General features: G+C 40.6%; 1 protein-coding gene and 1 pseudogene across 7 annotated transcripts in view; both read right to left on the reverse strand.

Moving 5' to 3' along the window:
- ANK2 (ankyrin 2) overlaps window positions 1-21,189 on the reverse strand; it is a 695,484-nt gene that overhangs the window by 547,722 nt on the left and 126,573 nt on the right. The gene's annotated exons all lie outside the window — the stretch shown is intronic.
- LOC126955002 (transcription initiation factor TFIID subunit 4B-like) lies at window positions 7,153-20,922 on the reverse strand (annotated as a pseudogene).

Raw genomic sequence — 21,189 nt, forward strand, 5'->3', positions numbered from 1 at the left:
AATGCAGATTCCTAAGCCCATCCCAAGATTCGGATTCAGTAGCTAAATATGCAGTTAATCTACACACCACACTGGGAAAGCCTGTTCGTTCAAGCAGAGATGTTTGATCTAAAGCCTGCTGTTAGAGGAAGGACAGGGACCAGGACCATGTCTTACTCATCTTCGTACCTCCAGCATATAGCACAAGCCCTAGCATATAGTAGCTGCTTAATAAATTATTATCGAATGAATCACAACAATTATTATCGAATGAATGGAAACAATAGGCCATAGCTCAACATACAGAATAGTACAAACCTGGCCAAGAAAGATTACAAATAGGCATTTTTAAGAGGTTTTTCCATGAAGGAGAAATGTGATACAGAGAATGTGCAAGGCAAAATTTCAACTGTTGCTTATAATTCTTTTTAAAGTCATCCTTCAATCAAAAAATCTCTATGCCCAGGATAAAGAACAGACATGGATCATTATTGCCTTAAAGCTGGTCATTGAAATCTGAACTGACTTATCATGGATTAATTGTAAAACAATTGAAAAAATAAGCCACTTCCTTGTTCTTTGATGTTTTTCCTTTACACTTCACCTTTTATTTGAGAAGCAGTGCCATTTTGTGACAGTTTTTGATGCTCCAAATCTGAATTAATACACAGAATAGCATTCATTTTATCCAAACCACACCTTAATACTTTAGGAAAACCATTCAAATGTGTCAAAATATTTGGCATCATCTACTCTTTAAAGACTCAGCACATATTCATAATAACCTTACATCAAAATAGACAGAAGGAATGCACTAGAATGACCAAAAATGTCTCTTGTTTTCCAGGCTGTCACTAAAATATGTGTATGCTCCTTCAGCAGATTTCATTGAAAAACAAAACAAAACAAAAAGCCTGATCCTAAGCATCAGGGAGACAATCGTTCTTTTCCAGTCTGCAGTGCTGACTCTATATTATCTTCAACACCTATTTTCAAATCACTTAACCTTTCTGCCTTCTGTATATTTTAAAACTGGGACCTGTGAATGAAAGAACAGTGTGTGTCAGCTATTACCTAGAAACGTAGGAAAAAGAAATGAGGTAATGCTGAGAAAGGCTAGCTTTATCCATCACATGGACAAAGTGTCACCAAACAAGGGGTGCAAAATGTCTTCACGGACAGATGGTGCTTCTGAGAATGGACAGATTACAAAACGAGGGGAGAAATGAACAGAAGAGAAGATGCCAGAAGTCCATAGAGGAAAGAGGAAAATTTGGCCATTATTTGATAGGGGAAAGTTGAAGACTAAAGCTAAGGCCTAAGATGTTACAAAGATGAAGAACCTATGAGAAACTGAAATACCAAAGGCACAGGAGAAACAGTAATTTTTATGAGTTACTAGAAAAGATAATTTGGCATATCAACCGTAAAGCAAGTGCCATTTATTCTAAAGTAGTGTTTCATGGAAACAATAATTGTTCATAATTCTGTTTAGCTTTAATTCCCACAGTGGGTTTAGACAGAGTACTGGAAGTAATACAGATTTAGAGTTTTATCAGGATAACTTTTTTATTTTTTTTTCTTTGACATGGATGATAGACTCTTGCTCTGTCACCCAGGCTGGAGTGCAGTGGCATGATCTCGGCTCATGGCAACCTCTGCCTCCTGGGTTCAAGCTATTTTCCTGCCTCAGCCTCCCGAGTAGCTGGGATTACAGGCATGAGCCACCATGCCCAGCTAATTTTTTGTATTTTTAGTAGAGACGGGGCTTCACCATGTTGGCCAGGCTGGTCTTGAACTCCTGACCTCAGGTGATCCACCGACCTTGGCCTCCCAAACTGCTGGGATTACAGGCATAAGCCGCTGTGCCCGGCCTGTTAGAATAACTTTCTAATCCTAAAAATGAACTGGAAACCAAGGATGAGGTAGGAAGGCCAAGACAGAGAAGAAGAGGAACATTCAATCTAGTTCCACAACTCAGTTAAAGAAGTGCTGTCTGCATTCCACCTGAGCCTTTCCAGATTGGGACTGCCTGAAAAGCAGGCATTTCCCAGTATGCAGCAGGGCCTCTGTATTAGTCCATTCTCGCACTGCTGTAAAGATACTAACCGAGGCTGGATAATTTATAAATAAAAGAGGTTTAATTGACTCACAGCTCTGCAAGACTGGGGAGGCCTCAGGAAACTTACAATCGTGGCAAAAGGGGAAGGGGAATCAGGCACTTTCTTCACAAAGTGGCAGGAGGGAGAGAGAGAATGAGGAAGTGCCGCACTTTAAAACCATCAGCTCTCCTGAGAACTCGTTCACTATTATAAGAACAGCATAGGGGAAACTGCTCCCATGATCCACCTCCTACTATGTCCCTCCCTCAACATGTAGGGAGTACAATTCAAGATGAGATTTTGGTGGGGACAGAGCCAAACCATATCATTCCACCCCTAGCTCCTCCCAAATCTCATGTCATTTTCACATTTTGAAACCAATCGTGCCTTCCCAACAGTCCCCCAAAGTCTTAACTCATCCCAGCATTCACTCAAAAGTCTAAGTCCAAAGTCTCATCTGAGACAAGGCAAGTCCCTTGTGCCTATGAGCCTGTAAAATCAAAAGCAAGTTAGTTACTTCCAAGATACAATGAGGTACAGGCGTTGGGTAAATGTTCCCATTCCAAATGGGATAAATTGGTCAAAAGAAAGGGGCCACAGGACCCACACAAATCCAAAACCCAGCCAGGCAGTCATTAAACCTTAAAGCTCCAAAATAACCTCCTTTAACTCCATGTCTCACATCCAGGGAATGCTGATGTAAGGGGTGGGCTTCCAAGGCCATGGGCAGCTCCACTCCTGTGGCTCTGCAGGGTACAACCCCTGAGGCTGCTTTCATGGGCTGACATTGAGTGCCTGTGCTTTTCCAGGCACACAGTGCAAGCTGTTGGTGGATCTACCATTCTTGGGTCTGGAGGACGGTGGCCCTCTTCTCACAGCTTCACTAGGCAGTGCTCCAGTGGGGACTCTGTGTGGGGTCTCCAAACCCACATTTCCCTTCTGCATTGCCCCAGCAGAGGTTCTCCATAAGGGCTCCACCACTGCAGCTGCAGCAGACTTTTGTGTGGACATCCAGGCATTTCCATACATTCTCTGAAATAGAGGCAGAGGTTCCCATACCTCAACTCTTGCCTCTATGTACCCACAGGCCCAACACCACATGGAAGTTGCCAAGGTTTGGGTCTTACACCCTCTGAAGCAACAGATTGAGCTGTACATGGGCCCCCTTTTAGCCACAGCTGGAACTGGAGCTGCTGGGATGCAGGGTGCCCTGTCCCAAGGCTGCACAGAGCAGAGCAGCCTTGGACCTGGCCCCTGAAACCATTTTATCCTCCTAGGCTTCTGCACCTGTGATGGGAGGGGCTGCTTTGAAGGTCTCTGACATGCCTTGGAGACATTTTCCCTATTTTCTTGGTGATTAACATTTGGCTCCTCGTTACTTATGCAAATTTATGCATCTGGCTTGAATTTCTCCCCAGAAAATGGGTTTTTCTTTTCTACCATATGGTCAGGCAACAAATTTTCCAAACTTTTATGCTCTGTTTCCCTTTTAAACATAAGTTCCAATTTCAAGTCATCTCTTTGTGAGCACATATCATTGTGCACTTTCAGGAAAAACCAGGTCACCTCTTGAATGCTTTGCTGCTTAGAAATTTCTTCTGCCAGATACCCTAAATCATCTCTCTCAAGTTCAAAGTTTCACACATCTTTAGTGCAGGGGCAAAACGCCACCAGTCTCTTTGCTAAAGCATGGCAAGAGTGACCCTTACTCCAGTTCCCAGTAAGTTCCTTATCTCCATATGAGACCACCTCAGCCTGGACTTCATTGTCCATATCACTATCAGCATTTTGGTCAAAACCATTCAACAAGTCTCTAGGAAGTTCCAAACTTTGCTTCATCTTCCTGTCTTCTTCTGAGCCCTCCAAACTCTTTCAAACTCTGCCTGTTACCCAGTTCCAAAGTTACATCCACATTTTCAGGTTATCATTATAGCAGTGCCCCACTACCTTGGTACCAATTCTCTTTATTAGTCCTTTCTCACACTGCGATAAAGATTACCTGAGACTGGGTAATTTATAAATAAAAGATGTTCTGAATGGCTGGGGAAGCCTCAGGAAACTTACAATCATGGCAGAAGGAGAAGCAAGGCACTTTCTTCACACGGTGGCAAGAGGGAGAGAGCAAGGAAGTGTCACACTTTAAAACCATCAGCTCTCATGAGAACTCACTCACTATTATGAGAACAGCATGGGGGAAACTGCCCCCATGATCCAATTACCTCCCATTTGGTCCCTCCTTCAACATGTGGGGATTATAATTTGAGATGAGATTTGGGTGGGGACACAAAGCCAAACCATATCAGCCTCCCAGGATAGAAAGCCGTGACCCAGCAATTCCAGATAAGCCTCCATAAAGGCCAACAGAAGAATGATCTTTCACAGCAAAAAACTCAGGGCACCTAAGGTTTATTTATTTATTACTCCTGAAAACAGCCTAGGGAAAAAAAGTAATCTTCACTACTACTCAGATTGGGGAAAAATTAAGAAATGGAGAAAAGTGGCACTATTTATTGAACATCTATTTGCTAAGCCCTATCCAATAGAATTTGCATGTGCTATTCCACGTATCCCTCAAATTTTAGCAGAAAGTTCATTTTAATGAGCACTTACTCTATGCTAAGAACTTTACCAAGCATTTTGATAGTTTTTTAATTTAATCCTTAAAACACTCTGGAAATTGGTTATTATTCTCAGTATATTAATTAAGAAAATGAGGCTTTCAAAGAATAAATTGAAAGAAAGAAAAAAGAAAGGATAATTTCCCCATCATCATGTGATAAATAAGTAACCAACCAAGGGTTAAAATACAGGTTTGGCCTCTTATATTTATACTAAATTCATCCACACAGAGAGAAAAAGTCTGATAATTATTTTTCCATTAAAATGTAACTATAAAATTATATAGTTTACTATTCATTGTAAATGCATAAGTATATGAGAAAATACAGTTGGAAAAAATGTAAACAAACCAAAAAGAGTAAATACTTTAAATAATAGATGACCAATTAAATTATAGTACAATAAAATGCTATGTGGTTATTAAAAAGAATAAGCCAACTGTATACTTTGGTTTATCAAATAGTTATGAAGGAAACTTCTTTGCAGAACAATTCCAAATAATAAGTATAAACAGAATGTAAGAATTTAAAAATCGTGGCCGGGCGCAGTGGCTCACGCCTGTAATCCCAGCACTTTGAGAGGCTGAGGTGGGTGGATCATGAGGTCAGGAGATCGAGACCATCCTGGCCAACACAGTGAAACCCCGTCTCTACTAAAAATACAAAAAATTAGCCAGGCGTGGTGGCGGGCACCTGTAGTCCCAGCTACTCGGGAGGTTGAGTCAGGAGAATGGCATGAATCCAGGAGGCGGAGCTTGCAGTGAACCGAGATTGCCAGACTGGGAAAGAGAGTGATACTCCATCTCAAAAAAAAACTAAAATAAAATAAAAATAAAAATTGTTTTGTAATCCCTAATGAAATAATGGACTCAATCATTAATAATCATTGCATGCCAAAAACATCAAGTGAAATGTTGATGACAGATGAGGCTGACACTACCCAAATCCTCTCCTAAATCTTAGTACCACTCAAAGTGAAACATAAGACTAGTGGGCCTCCTGAGATGATACAGCAGGAAGAGCAGAACAAGCACCCCCTATGAAGGAGTCTTGGCAACATACTGAAAGTGAATTTAATCAAGACTCAAATATAAGGGATAGAGGAACAAGTTGAACCACACCTGAAGGAAACAACCAGTCAAATCCAGAAGGTGAGCTGGGCGTGGTGGCTCACGCCTGTAATCCCAGCACTTTGGGAGGCTGAGGCAGGTGGATCACAAGGTCAAGAGATCAAGACCATCCTGGTCAACATGGTGAAACCCCATCTCTACTAAAAAAAAAAATACAAAAATTAGCTGGGCGTGGTGGTGTGCGCCTGTAGTTCAGGAGGCTGAGGTAGGAGAATCACTTGAACCCAGGAGGCAGAGGTTGCAGTGAGCAGAGATAACACCACTGCACTCTAGCCTGGTGACTGAGCAAGACTCCATCTCAAAAAAAAACAAAAAACAAAAAACAATCCTCAAGGTGGGGCCTTCTACAGAACAGATAAGCCAGTTTCTCAATGAAGTAAGTGTCTGTTTTTTAAAAATCTAATTTTTTATAATGTCTGATTACTAAAGATCAAGAAAGACCTAAGACATGCCATATATGAACCTAATTTGACTCTTAAATAATGCAACTGCAAAAAGACATTTTGGAGGAAATCAGAGCAATTGGAAAATTGACTGGATATTGGATTATACTAAGATTACTGTTAATTTTCTGAGATGTGATAATGGCTTTGTAGTGTTTTTTTAAGTCCTTATAATATTAGAAATACATACAGAAGTATTTATGGGTGAAATTACATAATATCTAGGATTCATTTTAAAATACTTCCAAAAAAGGGGAGAGCTATAGATGGAACCAGATTGGCAAATGTATTTCTTATTATAGAAATTTTCTAACATACACAATAGAGGAGAAAATGATATAATGAATCTGCATGCACTTAACTTCAACATTTTGCCAATCTTGGTTCAAGCTATTCCTTCCACACATACTTTTTTCTTCTGGTGTATTTTAAAGTAAATCTCAAACGTCAGAGAACATATCATTTCAGTCATAAATATTTCCAGATGCTTCTCTAAGAACATTTTTTAAATATAACCACCAAGCCACTATCTCACCTGACAAAGTTAATAATTTTTAATATCATCTAATACATAGTAAGAATGTCAAAATATTGATATATGTGTTGAGCTGGGTAATGGATACCTGGGGATCCATTATACGTTCTAGTTTTGTGTATGTCTGAACTTTTTCATAATGAAACATTTCTTTAAAGCGTAAGGCAACTTTGTATATACTGACAGAGAATAATCTTCTAGACATGTTAAATGAAAAAAAGGCACAGAATAGTATATATAGTATGTTACAATTTGTGTTTTAAAAGTTATATCTATGTATATATATAGTTATACAATATACTCGGAAGACACACATGGAATTAAAAACAGCAGTTGTCTCTCAGGAGGAGAACTGGAGCACCAGGGATAAAGAAAGATTTATTTATCCTTTTGTACCTTTCGAATTTGGGACAGTCTATTAAGTATTTTAAAACATAAATCATTCATAAATTAAAGGAAAAAATATACAGCCACCTAGGCGCATCGTATATCATCAAAACTAATCATTAAGTGTAAATGAGAGTATTCACTGCTTAAACTACTCTAATTTTGACCTATCAGATTTATCTTGCAAAAATTGCCCTGACAGTTCCAAAATCAGACATCTCCAGCCAGCTGTCTGTCCAATCCAATATTCTAATGCTCTAGATTTTAGAGCTACTGTGGTCTAAAGATTGGCATTTCAGCGTATTATTTCCTCCCCTTACCCACTACCTCATGTTTGGCTTATTCTGTTTAAAACTTTTTATAATTCTGTATTCCAAGGCTTTCTTCAGTAAAACTTCTAAGGAATTTCCTTCACTATCAGAACAACCAAGCCTCTTTCTGTTTCTCTTGTGGTTCAAACTGAAAGTAAGACCACCTTTCATACTGTCCCATGTCCAAATGAAGCTAGTCTTCCCATCCAGCTGCTACAGATCACTTTCTGTCCTTCCAACCTATCCTAGCTCCATGTCCTAACATATAGTACATACACTACCTGCTATCTGTCTTTAGGCGGACTTGTCTCTTTCCAACTTAAATTCTAAATACTTTAAACAGATGAGTGGTTAAACACAAGTATACAGTTGTCTCTTTACAACAATTTAGATTTAACTGAAGCAGAATATTGGAGGTTATAAAGCAAGAATATGTATCATTTTAAAATATTTTTCTAAATTTCTCCTTTTCAATCCCAAATGGAAAAATGAAGCAATAGCGCATAACAGTAGAAGACCATGGAATGTTATTCTCTGTGTGAAATTTTAGAGCAACAATTATTTTTAGTAACATCTGGGCCAAATGTTCTTACAGGACTTAGTTTATTCTGAAATTGAATATCATACAATATCAGGATGAGGTATTTAAAATTCTGCAGTACTACTCTACAAATAACAATTTGAATGACTCTGCTTTTATCCATATCAACAAAGTTTTAGTAAGCACAGAGTATACAATATGAAGAAACAATAGTCTTTCCCGGGCAAAATAAAATAATTTTGTGACTGTAAAATGATGCAAAATCTATTTTTTTTCTTCCAACTTTTATTTGAGTTTTAGGGGTACATGTGCAGGTTTGGTATATAAGTAAATTGCGTCTTATAGGCCAGGTGCTGTGGCTCATGCCTGTAATCACAGCACTTTGGGAGGCCGAGGCAGGAGGATCACTTGAGGCCAGGATTTAGAAACCAGCCTGGTCAACATGGCGAAACCCTGTCTCTACTAAAAATACAAAAATTAGCCAGGTGTTGGTGGCTCACACCTGTAGTCCTAGCTACTCAAGAGGCTGAGACAGGAGAATTGCTTGAACACGGGAAGCAGAGGTTGCAGTGGCCTGAGATTGTGGCACTGCGCTACAGCCTGGGTGACATAATGAGACTGTCTCAAAAAAAAAAAAAAAATTGCATGTTACAGGGGTTTGGTGTATAGATTATTTTGTTACCCAGGTAATAACCATAGTAACCAAAAAGTATCAATCTTCACTCTCCTCCCACACTCCACCTTTAAGTAGACCCCAGTGTCTACTGTTCCCTTCTTTGTGTCCATGTGTATTTGTACTCCACGTTTAGCTTCCACCTACAAATAAGAACATCTGGTATTTGGTTTCCTGTTACTGTGTTAATTTGCTTAGGATAATGGCCTCCAGCTCCATCTATATTGCTGCAAAGAACATGATCTCATTCGTTTTAATGACTGTGTAGTATTCCATGTTGTGTATGTACCACATTTTATTTACCCAGTCCACTGTTGATAGGTTTTCAGGTTGATTCCATGTCTTTGCTATTGTGAACAGCGCTGCAATGAACATATGTTTGCATATGACTTGATGGTAGAACAATTTATGTTTCTTTGGTTATATACTCAGTGATGAGATGCTGTGTCAAAGGGTAGCCCTCTTTTAAGTTCTTTGAGAAATCTTCAAACTGCTTTCCATAGTGGCTGACCTAGTTTACATTCCCACCAGCAGTGTGTATAAGTGTTCACTTTTCTCCGCAACCTCACCAGCATCTATTATTTTTTACTTTTTTTTTTTTTTTTGAGACCAAGTCTCACTCTGTTGCCCAGGCTGGAGTGCGGTGGCACGATCTCTGCTCACTGCAAGCTCCACCTCCTGGGTTCACGCCATTCTCCCGCCTCAGCCTTCCGAGTAGCTGGAACTAGGGGCACCCACCACCACGCCCAGCTAATTTTGTTTCTGTATTTTTAGTAGAGATGGGATTTCACCGTGTTAGCCAGGATGGTCTCAATCTCCTGACCTTGTGATCTATCTGCCTCGGCCTCCCAAAGTGCTGGGATTACAGGTGTGAGCCACCACACCCAGCCTTGACTTTTTCATAGTAGCCCTTCTAACTGGTGTGAGATGATATTTCATTGTGGTTTTGATTTACACATCTCTAATGATTAGTTTTGAGAATTTTTTTTCATATGCCTGTTGGCCGCCTGTGTGTCCTGTTTTGAGAAGTGTCTCTCCACGTCCTTTGCCCCTTCTTTTTCTTTTTTTTTTTTTTTGTAGAGATGGGCTTATACTATGTTGCCAAGGCTAGTCTAACTCCTGGTCTCAAAGCAATCCTTCTACCTTGGCCTCCCAAAGTGCTGGGATTATAGGCATGAGCCACTGCACCAGGCCTGAGGATGTAATAAATATAATTGTAAATGTATGTGTACCCAACACCAAAACACCCAGATATAAAGGGAGAAATAGACTCTAATACAGTAATAGTTCAGGACTTAAACACTCTACTCTCAGCATTGGACAGATTATCTAGACATAAATCCAACAAACAAACATTGGATTTAAACTGCACTGTATTTATTTATGTATTTATGTATTTATTTATATTTTTGAGACAGAGTCCCACTCTGTCACCCAGGCTAGAATGCAGTGGCATGATCTCAGCTCACTGAAACCTCTGCCTCCTGAGTTCAAGCGATTCTTGTGCCTCAGCCCCACAAATACCTGGGATTACAGGCAAGCACCACCACGCCCAGCTAATTTTTGTTTTGCTTTTAGCAGAGATGGGGTTTCACCATACTGGCCAGCCTGTTCTTGAACTCCTGGCCTCAAGTGATCCATCCGCCTCCGCCTCCCAAAGAGCTGGAATTACAGGTGTGAACCACCACACCCAGCCTCCTTTGCCCATTTTTTGATAGGGTTGTTTGTTTTTTGCTTTAAGTGCCTTATAGATTCCAGGTATTAGACCTTTGCTGGATACATAGATCTTTGCTGGATACATAGTTTGCAAACCTCCATTCTGGAGGTTGTCTGTTTACTCTGTTAATAGTTTCCTTTGCTGTGCAAACATCATTTACTTTAATTAGGTCCCATTTGTCAATTTTTGGTTTTATTGCAATTGTTTTTGGAATCTTTGTCATGACATCTTTGCCAGAGCCTGTGTCTAGAATTGCACTTTCTGTGTTCTGCTAGGGTTTTTATAGTTTCAGATTTTATATTTAAGTCCTTAATTCAGCCGGGCACGGTGACTCACGCTTATAATCCCAGCACTTTGGGAGGCCAAGGCAGGTGGATCACGAGGTCAGGAGTTCAAGACCAGCCTGGCCAAGGTGGTGAAACCCCCTCTCTACTAAAAATACAAAAATTAGCCAGGCGTGGTGGTGGGCGCTTGTAATCCCAGCTACTCAGGAGGCCAAGGAAGAGAATTGCTTGAACTCGGGAGGCGGAGCTTGCAGTGAGCCGAGATTATGCCACTGCACTCCAGCCTGGGTGACAGAGCAAGACTCTGTCTCAAAAAAAAAAAAAAAAAAAGTCCTTAATTCATCTTGAGTTGATTTTTGTATATGGTGAAAGAAAGGGGTCGTGTTTCAGTCTTCTGCATATGGCTAGCCAGTTATCCCAGCAGTGTTTATTGAATAGGGAATCCTTTCCCCAATGCTTATTTTTGTAGGCTTTGTTGAAGATCAAATGGTTGTAGGTTTGCGACTTTATTTCTGTGTTCTCTAACCTGTTCTATTAGCCTCTATGTCTGTCTTTGTACCAATACTATGCTGTTTTGGTTACTGTAGCCTGTGGTATAGTTTGAAGATGAGCAGGGTAATACCCCCAGCTTTGTTCTTTTTGCTTAGGATTGCTTTGTTTATTCTGGCTCTTTTGTTATTCCATATGAATTTTAGAATAGCTTTTTCTAGTTCTGTAAAAACTAGTGTTGGCACTTAAATAGGAATAGTGTTGAATCCGTAAATTGATTTGGGCAGTATGGCCATTTTAACAATATTGATTCTTCCTATCCATGAGCATGAAATGTTTTTCCATTCATTTGCTCTTTCGTATTGGTGATTATTTTCCAGAAACTGAAATTTGAGGACAGTGCAACAATGCTCTTTGTGTCTTCCTTGGCAGTAAATAGCAAGGATCTGGATGGAGAGTGGAGTGGTCACTTCAGAAGGGCCAGGTATAGAACTCGAGAATACTTCATCTCCTGCTCCTGTCCATACAAAATATCAAGTCCCTGAGGCAGATTCTTGGACGAAGCAACAGTTTGGTGACTTGTTAGGCTGGATGTCCCAGAAGCAAGAAGGTTGTATTTTAAGCCCTCACTTCCAAGTTCTAGTGGTCTCTTCTTCCTTGGTCCAATAGCTGCAAGAGCTGTGAGATTAGCATCTCTATGCTGCATCTGTTCAAGTTCCAAATGCTGTAACTCATTGGTGTTCTGCTTTAATCTCAGCTGTTCTGGATCTTCTTCATTAGAACGACTCTTCGCTGCCCTAAGTAACATTTCTGTTTCTTCTAAATCCTTTCTCTGCTTCTCCAATTGATCCAGCTTTTCAAGAAATTTGAGGTGTGTGTGACCTGGTATCACTACACAGGATGTAATTTTCACTTGCCTTGTAAGTAGTCATACGATGCTGAGCAACTGCAGTCAGTTTTTCTAGAAGGCCTCGTAATTGTTCCTGTGTTGCATGGGAGATCAAGTTCACAGCATCAGAGTTAAGTTCTGTAATGTCATGCTTTTTACCAATGTCTAACATTATCTTTTGTAGAGCTCCAATAAAAAGAAATGGTTCATCTTTACATGACTGAATGAGTGTGCCAACCAATTCAGAGTTTGTTGCTAAGATACAGGCATTTTCTTCATTAAGTTTGACCCCTGACATAGAAGTCACATCATTGATGTCATCTTCATCCCTGAAGTATGTTGTTCCATTCTCTTTTATTTTTTTGAGTAGGAGATGCTTGAAGCGACAGAATTTTATTTCCTGGCAGAGTAATTTGCTTTAGAATGGAAGCTGGAAGAAACTGACTGGTAGGTATTACAGTGTTCACTGGCATCGTCTTCTATCCAGATTTCTAAATGGTCAATGCTGAGGAATGTGAAAGTGTGGTCACCTGTTTTTCATTGCCTCCTGAAGGCTGCTGAACTACTAGTTGCTTGACTTTAACTAACTATGGAATCCCAGCTGGTTGTGAAAGGACAGGGCCCAACTGGGCAAGTTTGATTTGAATTGGAGTGCCAATAACAGGCTTGTCAGATGCGGTCCCGGCAGAAGTAACAACAGGTTTCACAGATGGAAGACAAAATAGCTGCACCTGAAGATTCTTCAGAAGTTACTGCTGGAAGGGACAGTGTTACTGCTGTTCCAGGGACAACTGGCTTTTCAGGTTGCAATGAGACCATTGTCACTGTGTTTGGTACAGATGTCACAAGTGGTTTTGAAGTCTGAAGCAAAACAGACTACACGACTCTGTAGAAATTTATAGTCAAAACAGTAACAACAGGTTATGAGATAGGCCTTAGACTTAAAAAGTCTAGACAGACTGGATTCTCAAATGACAAGTCACACATTTGGGGCAAGTTCATCATACCATCTATGAAACGTCCATAAATAAGTGAAGTATTAGTGCAGGGTCTTGCGTATGGAAAGTGCTCAGCATTTAGCAGTGATGGGGTTCAGGATGTGCTACCCCAAAATACGGCACTTTGGCATTTGAGGAAGCAGTAGAAGCAGAAAAGTTACTCGCTGACTTTCTCTTGCCTTTCTCCCCTGAAGTAAGCCAAAAAACAATTCTTTGACCTTCCTGTGAAATAAGTCATTAAGGCTCTCATGGAGAGGTGCCCACCCTATATCTGGAGGAAAGGAATGTTCTTATCTCCAAAGGCACAGGGACACAGAGACAAATCTGAACACACAGGTCTAGCTAAGTCCCCCAGTTTATTACCATTAGATCACACCTCCTTTGTCCAATCATACTTTTCCACAACTGTCTACTCTTCATCAACCCTAAGCACAAAAATGTACAAATGTACCTGTTTCTTTGGGTCTTCATTTCTGAAGGCTTTTATGTCATGTAAACATATTAATTTTTTTTTTTTTTTTTTTTTTTTTTTGAGACGGAGTCTCGCTGTGTCGCCCAGGCTGGAGTGCAGTGGCCGGATCTCAGCTCACTGCAAGCTCCGCCTCCCGGGTTCACGCCATTCTCCTGCCTCAGCCTCCCGAGTAGCTGGGATTACAGGTGCCCACCACCTCACCCGGCTAGTTTTTTTGTATTTTTTAGTAGAGACGGGGTTTCACCGTGTCAGCCAGGATGGTCTCGATCTCCTGACCTCGTGATCCGCCTGTCTCGGCCTCCCAAAGTGCTGGGATTACAGGCTTGAGCCACCGCGCCCGGCCAAAACATATTAATTAAATGAATTTGGTTTATGATTTTCTCTGGTTAATCTGTCTTTTGTTATAGGTGCCTCAGCCATGAACTTAGCAATGGATGAGGAAAAGAAATCTTTCCTTCCCTACAACAGTTGCTGTTGTAGTATTGGTAGTATTATTGATAGTATTATCATTACTTGTGATACTTCCTCAAAAAACCGTTTAATTGGATGAAAAGGACATAAACCAAATCGGAGAGGGTTAAGGGATAAGGGATCTAACTATGTCAACAAAATCTGATAATACTGGGTCTTGAATGATGAAATTTTCTTTCCAACTGAGGACACTGGATAGTCTTTTTCTTTTTTCTTTTTTTTTAATTTATTATTTGTTATTTTTTAAATTATACTTTAAGTTCTAGGGTACATGTGCACAACAGGCAGGTTTGTTACATATGTATACATGTGCCGTGTTAGTGTGCTGCACCCGTTAACTTGTTATTTACATTAGGTATATCTCCTCCCCCCCCGACCCCATGACAGGTCCAGTGTGTGATGTTCCCCACCCTGTGTCCAAGTGTTCTTATTGTTCAATTCCCACCTATGAGTGAGAACATGTGGTATTTGGTTTTCTGTCCTTGTGATAGTTTGCTCAGAATGATGGTTTCCATCTTCATCCATGTTGCTACAAAGGACATGAACTCATCCTTTTTTGTGGCTGCATAGTATTCCATAGTGTATATGTGCCACATTTTCTTAAGACAGTGGATAGTCTTTTTCTCAATATACACAGAACTGGTTTTTTACCAAATCATCTTAAAATCTGCATTATAATTACATTTTCTAGTGTAGTTGCTGTGCAATAGAATTCCATGGCTTCTTTTCCATCCTCAAAACAAAGAATAAAAATATGCTAAAGGCAGGGTACAGTGGCTCACACCTGTAATCCCAGCACTTTGGGAAGCTAAGGCAGGAGGATTGCTTGAAGCCAGGAGTTCAAGACCAGCCTGGACAACAGAACAACACCCTGTCTACACAAAAATAAAACTTAAAAAATTAACTTGTCATGGTTGTAGTCCTGTCACTCTCCTGTAGTCTTGTCATCTTAGTTACCCAGGAGGCTGAGGCAGGAAAATCGCTTGAGGCCAAGAGCGAGACTGCAGTAAGTTATGATCACACCACTGCCCTCCAGCCTGGGTGACAGAACAAGACCCTGTCTCCCGATCGATAAATAGATAGATAGATAGATAGATAGATAGATAGATAGATAGATAGATAGATAGATGGTGAAGACCTACAACACATCCAAGGTCCAAAGACAATAAATGAACCCAATTTTTATAAGGAAACTCTCCATCTAAAGTTTAGGGTATAAATTAGGTTTAAAAAATTGTCCTTAAAAAAAAATCGGCATTAATCAAAACAGATTGAAGTATAGAAGCCTAAATCCATGATCAGAAAAATCCATCTATAACTTCCAGGGACCCCAAACAGTAATCTCAAATTTCACATTGAATCTGGCTAAGTCACTAGCACAGTAAACAGTAGCATCTGGCTCTCATGTGGGATGGTATATACAATGGGCTGATCCATAACTTTAGTCTACTTTGGACATTTAGATGGATGGGCTGAGAGCCCAGTGTGTTATAATAACCCTGAAAAACTTTTGGCTCTGGCTGTGAACGCATTAGCATTAACTTAAATTTGTTGCTTTGTTTACAAGAGATATTTGCTTGTGCTTTCTGCCTAAATGGAATCGGTTAAAGGCACCCAAGACCTCAAAGAGTGAAATTTACAATTAGTACAGCAGCTATTTACTTTACTGAACTTTGCTTTTTTTTTTTTTTTTTTTTTTTTTTGCATTTCCTCTTAGTTACATCTTTTTTAAATAAATGATATCTTTATCTGAAGTTTCTATCTGTTCATATTAGGAGCATTAACAACTAATATCCCCTGCCTAATTTTTTCTTTCCTTCATAACCTGAAGCTTAAAATAAGTAACCATTTAAAGAGTTCCTTGAAGATGTCACCATTTAGAAATGTCACACATGCAGCCATTTGTTTCTGAGCTAGAGAGTGCTGGCTGTTTAGAACAGTGTCCCAATTATTCTTTTTGAAACCACTCAAAGCCACCAGAACTAATTTCTCCCAATATATCACTATAGTTTAATGTCTACAATAAAGAGATATCCCCACTCAACCAGTAGAAACTGACTATTGCATATCCAGGATATAATCAGAGGGCCTCTGTACTGAATTTGAGACTTCCAACAATTGTAATTAAACAACACCCAATCTAACTTTGTGTTTATTGCTTTTACAAATAGCATCAACACAGGTGAATTATCTATGATATTTATTCATATCTGCATTATTTTAAGCAAATACGTGGTAGTCTTACCCTTACCAAAATAAGATTGAATAATTAACAGATGGGCATTCTAATAACATTGTGGAACAGCATAATGTTGGATTACCTTTTAAATCTCATTATACTCATAAGCAAGAATTGCAATGTTCTATATATTTGTTCTATCATTCAATGAACAAGTATTTTTTTAAAATCTCTTGTGGGCCTAGCATTGATCTCAACAGGGAAAAAATTAATCTGAAATTTTATTTTGAATTAAACATCTTTTAAATGTTTTTTATTTTGTTTTTATTTTTTCAGGTTTTTTTTTTTTTTTTTTTTTTTTTTGAGACAGGGTGATACTCTGTCACCCAGACTGGAGTGCAGGTTGTGATCTTGGCTCACTGCAACCTCTGCCTCCTGGTTTGAAGCCATCCTCCTACCTCACCCCTCCAAGTAGCTGGGGCCACAGGCACATGCCACCACCCCCAACTAATTTTTGTAGTTTTAGCAGAGACAAGGTTTCGTCATATTGGCCAAGCTGGTCTCGAACTCCCGACCTCAAGCAATCTGCCCGCCTCGGCCTCCCAAAGAGCTAGAATTTACAGGCATGAGCTACTATGCCTGGCCTTAAATGGTTTTTTTGTTGTTGCTTTTCTTTTTCTTCTTTTCTTTTTTTTTCTTTTTTTTTTTTAAAGACGGCCTGTCGCCCAGGCTGGAGAGCAGTGGCGCAATCTTGGCTCCCGGATTCAAGAGATTCTCCTGCCTCAGCCTCTTGAGTAGCTGGGACTACAGGCACATGCCACCAAGCCCAGCTAATTTTTGTTTGTTTTTTTTTAAAGTAGAGACAGGGTTTCACAGTGTTAACCAGGATAGTCTCAATCTCGTGACCTTGTGATCCTCCCACCTCGGCTTCCCAAAATGCTAGAATTATAGGCGTGAGCCACCGCGCCCAGCCCCTTAAATGGTTTTTAAATATGTCACCATGAATAGGTTTGTATAAAGAAAGAAAATTAGGCGCAGTGGCTCATGCCTGTAATCCCAGCACTTTGGGAGGCTGAGGCAGGTGGATCACTTGAGCCCAGGAGTTCAAGACCAGCCTGGGCAACAAGGTGAAACCCTGTGTCTACAAAAAATACAAAAGTTAGCTGGGTGTGGTGGCGTGCACCTGTGATCCCAGCTACTTGGTAGGGCTGAGATAGGAGGATGACTTGAGCCCAGGAGGTGGAGGTGGCATTAAGCCAAGATTGCACCAATGCACTCCAGCCTGGGTGACAGACAGACCCTGTCTCAAAAAAAAAAAAAAAAAAAAAAAAAAAAAAAAAAATTATATGATTCAGAAAACCACCCAAATAGAATGAAGCTTCTAAATGTTCTCGTGGTATGTGGTTTGCCATAACTAAACAATAATCCCCTTATTAATTAGGGTAGAAGACAGCATAGTGGTGCTTGTCTATAATCCCAGTTACTTAAAAGGCTGAGGTGAGAGGATCACTTGAGCCCAAGAGTTCAAGGTTACATGAGCTGTGATCACACCACTGCACTCCAGCCTGGGTGACAGACTGAGTCCCAGTATCAAAAAAAAAAAAAAAAAAAAAAAAAAGGGTGGTCTACATTCTCAGAAAGCCAAGATTAGAAAACTGTAACAATCAGGTATTTGAGATTTCATCAGATGACCCACAAAGAATATAAACATGCTACTTTCCTAAGAAAATAGAACTTAATTTTCTCTGTAAAGATTTTCCAATCTGAACTAGGTGGGATGGTGCATGCCTGTAATCCCAGCTACTAGGGAAGCTAACACAGTAGGACCACTTGAGCCCAGGAGTTCCAGACTAGCCCTGACAACATAGCAAGACTCCATGTCCACAAAAAATTTTTAAAATTATCCCGGCATAGCAGCATGCACCTGTAGTCCCAGCCACTTAGGAGTCTAAGGCTGAAGGATTGTTTGAGCCCAAGTTTAAGGTTACATGGGCTATGGTCACGCCCCTGCACTCCAGCCTGGGCAACAAAGAGAAACCCTATCTCCAAAAACAAACAGAAAAACAAAGGCAAAGCTAGGCACAGTGGCTCATGCCTGTAATCCCAGCTACTTGGGAGGTTAAGGCAGGAGGATTACTTGAGCCCAGGAATTGAGTCCAGCTTGGACAACACAGCAAGAACCTGTCTCTAATTAAAAAAAACAAAATTGACTTTCCAATCTATTGCAAGACATTCTTCAGGAAAGACAGTGAAATTACAGTCATTTTACTATGCTAATAATTACACAGCATTTTAAATAAAATAAAAAAGAACCAGAAATTGAAAAAAACACCTAATTTTTAAAGAAAATGTTCTCTCCTTAGGATTCATGATTGCAGAAGGAGCACTGGACAGTCAGGCAATCTGGGTTCTGGTCCCAACTCTCACTCAACAGATGTGTAACTCTGGCCAGCTTTACCCTCTGTGAAATACGGCTGAACTATCAGTCCTAATAGGGTCTGGTCCAGCTCTAAGTCTGTAACTACAGGTGCCTTCCCTGAAAAGTAGAAATCTGGAGGAGTGTGGATAGCCCCTCTGCATTAAACATAGCTAGCCTAATGTGATGATAAAGACAGGAAGAGAATACAGGACATTAAACAGAGTTGTGTGAGTGAGATGGAAAAATGGATAATTTTCTTCCATTTCTTTTCACATTACTGTGTTAATCTTTAAAGAAAAGGAATTCTAAAACCCCATAACTGGGTATCTTCACCCTGAGATGCAGGAAACGTGTGTCTGCAGAGAAATCAGGGCTCTTCGGTTTATGTGACGGAGGAATCCATGTGCCCAAGGATGGGCATCGTTTTATCACACTCCCCTTCAGAAAGAGTTTTAGGCATGTGGCCAAAAAAGGGGGTGTGGTCTAGGCAGGGACAGAGGGCCAGATCAGGAAGACTACCTCTGAAATCCTCACACCGTGCTCGCCTACACGAAATGGCTAACAAAATTACAAGCAGGGATGGAGACCCTTCCCAGGATAAATCTAGCTTTACTCAACAATATGGAAGGAGGAGAAAGTAGGGTGGGATGGGAGGATCTTCCATTTTTCTATGTCTTCATTTTATATGGCTTGTACCTGTAACATACAGGGTTCAAAAGATGAATTAGAACTGTCTCTGTGGTGGTGTTTATGCAGTTCAGTGGAATAGAATGGGAGGGGAATCATCCATGTTCACAACACTATGGGTGGGGCACGGTCTCTTCTGTTGTTTGTTGTTCTGTGACTTAAACCATATACTGCAAAAGGCTTAAAAAAAAAAAAAGAAGGACAAAACCCATCTAAGCATATTTTCTTTGCATTCATACCATCATCTTTCTCACCCAAAAGTTTCTTCAATGCCTAAGTGTCTCTGGAATCAGTGTTTGGCCCCAAAGCCTATGGTTTGTGCAGAGATTCACAGAAAAGACCAGGTTCTGTTCCTTAAAAAAATAAAGATTTTCCAATGCTTAAAGACATAGCCTAATTATTTGCCTATTATCCCTCAAGGGGACACCATACACCTTGACCTAGAACTCTATCAAGTGTTCACAGAAAAGTGCCAGGGCAAATAAACAATCTGTTCTTCTAAATTCCCCTTTATATCTCCTTCCAACCACACACATTTATTTTCAGTCTCTAAAACAAACTTAATGTTATATGCTCAGAAGGAAGAGAAGGATGTAATCGAATTTATTCCTTTGCTCTCCAAAAAGGCCACACCTAAGACATCGTCAAGGTGAGAATCATTCCTGATGCATGCGGGTGGAAATATGGTGCTTGCTAAGAATAAAAAATAAAAACCAAACAAAAGAACAAACCAACAAACAAAAAAAACAGCGCTCAGAAATCTGTATCTGTCACATTTCTCTCTACTCCTTAATTGGGCTTTCGATGCAGGAAAGGCAATTCACTAGCTGGGAAAGGGAGAAAGAACTCCATCATTCTTCCACTGCCAGCACCTGTTCTGCCAGCTGACACTATTTAATATAAATTTTGACCGTAAGAAAAAGGCAATATACTAATAGCACTGCTGTTTACCAAAAACTAATCAAATCTCGTCGCTGCTGGTTCGCCCCCGCTTTCTCTCACACCACCCACTCACCCAGTGCAGAGAAGGGGTGGCGACCACTTTCTCCGGCACAGACACAGTCAGTGTCTTCACACAAGCAGTGATTCTGACCAAAAGAGCCACCACCCTCTTGCCCCTCTCCCTGCTTATCATACAGGGAGCACCAAGTCCACTCCGGGGCTGGGAATCTGAAATCAATTCACTTTAACCAGATCTCAAAAATCTGCCCTACGGTTAAAGAAAGAGAAAATGCAAATCAGAAAAACACATCACATGGAGAACAAACCAAAACCAGGGCTGGGGAACATTTGCACATCAGCGCTGCCTTTGAACTCCAGAATGGCATGGAAAGCGCCGCTGCCCAGCCCAGATCCAAGGAGGGGGTTTTACAAAGGCTTCCAGCACCCCCTATCAACACAAACACTTCCTCCCCGCTTCCAAAATGCTCTGAATAAAGACCTTCTTTAAGCACTTACTGGGAGCGGCAGCTTCTCTCTGCAATGTGCCTGTGAGTCACGCAGCAGGAGGGGCCCCGGAGCAGGGCAAGTCGGAGAGCCCCCAGCTTCCCTGCAAGCTGATGTCTATGAGACAGCAGCCCAGGAACCGACTTTCCCATTACAGCCTCAGACTGTAATCCATGTGCTTTCGGCGGGCCAGTCCCAGCTGCCCACAGAGCACCACATGATCTGCTCTGACATCAGATCAGCCAGACGTGACAGCCCATCCGCCAGCCTCTTCCACACTCATGGGTTGCATCATTTGGGTGCCTTTGGTTTGCATTTAAGCAGGTGGTACAGAGTAAGGAACTGTTGTTTTCTCACAAAATATTTTTTTTCTGGTGTCTTCTGTTCTCAAAGAAGGAAAAAAAATAAGCAAGAAAAGC

Source organism: Macaca thibetana, chromosome 5 (assembly GCF_024542745.1).
Source record: "Macaca thibetana thibetana isolate TM-01 chromosome 5, ASM2454274v1, whole genome shotgun sequence".
Taxonomy (NCBI): domain Eukaryota; kingdom Metazoa; phylum Chordata; class Mammalia; order Primates; family Cercopithecidae; genus Macaca; species Macaca thibetana.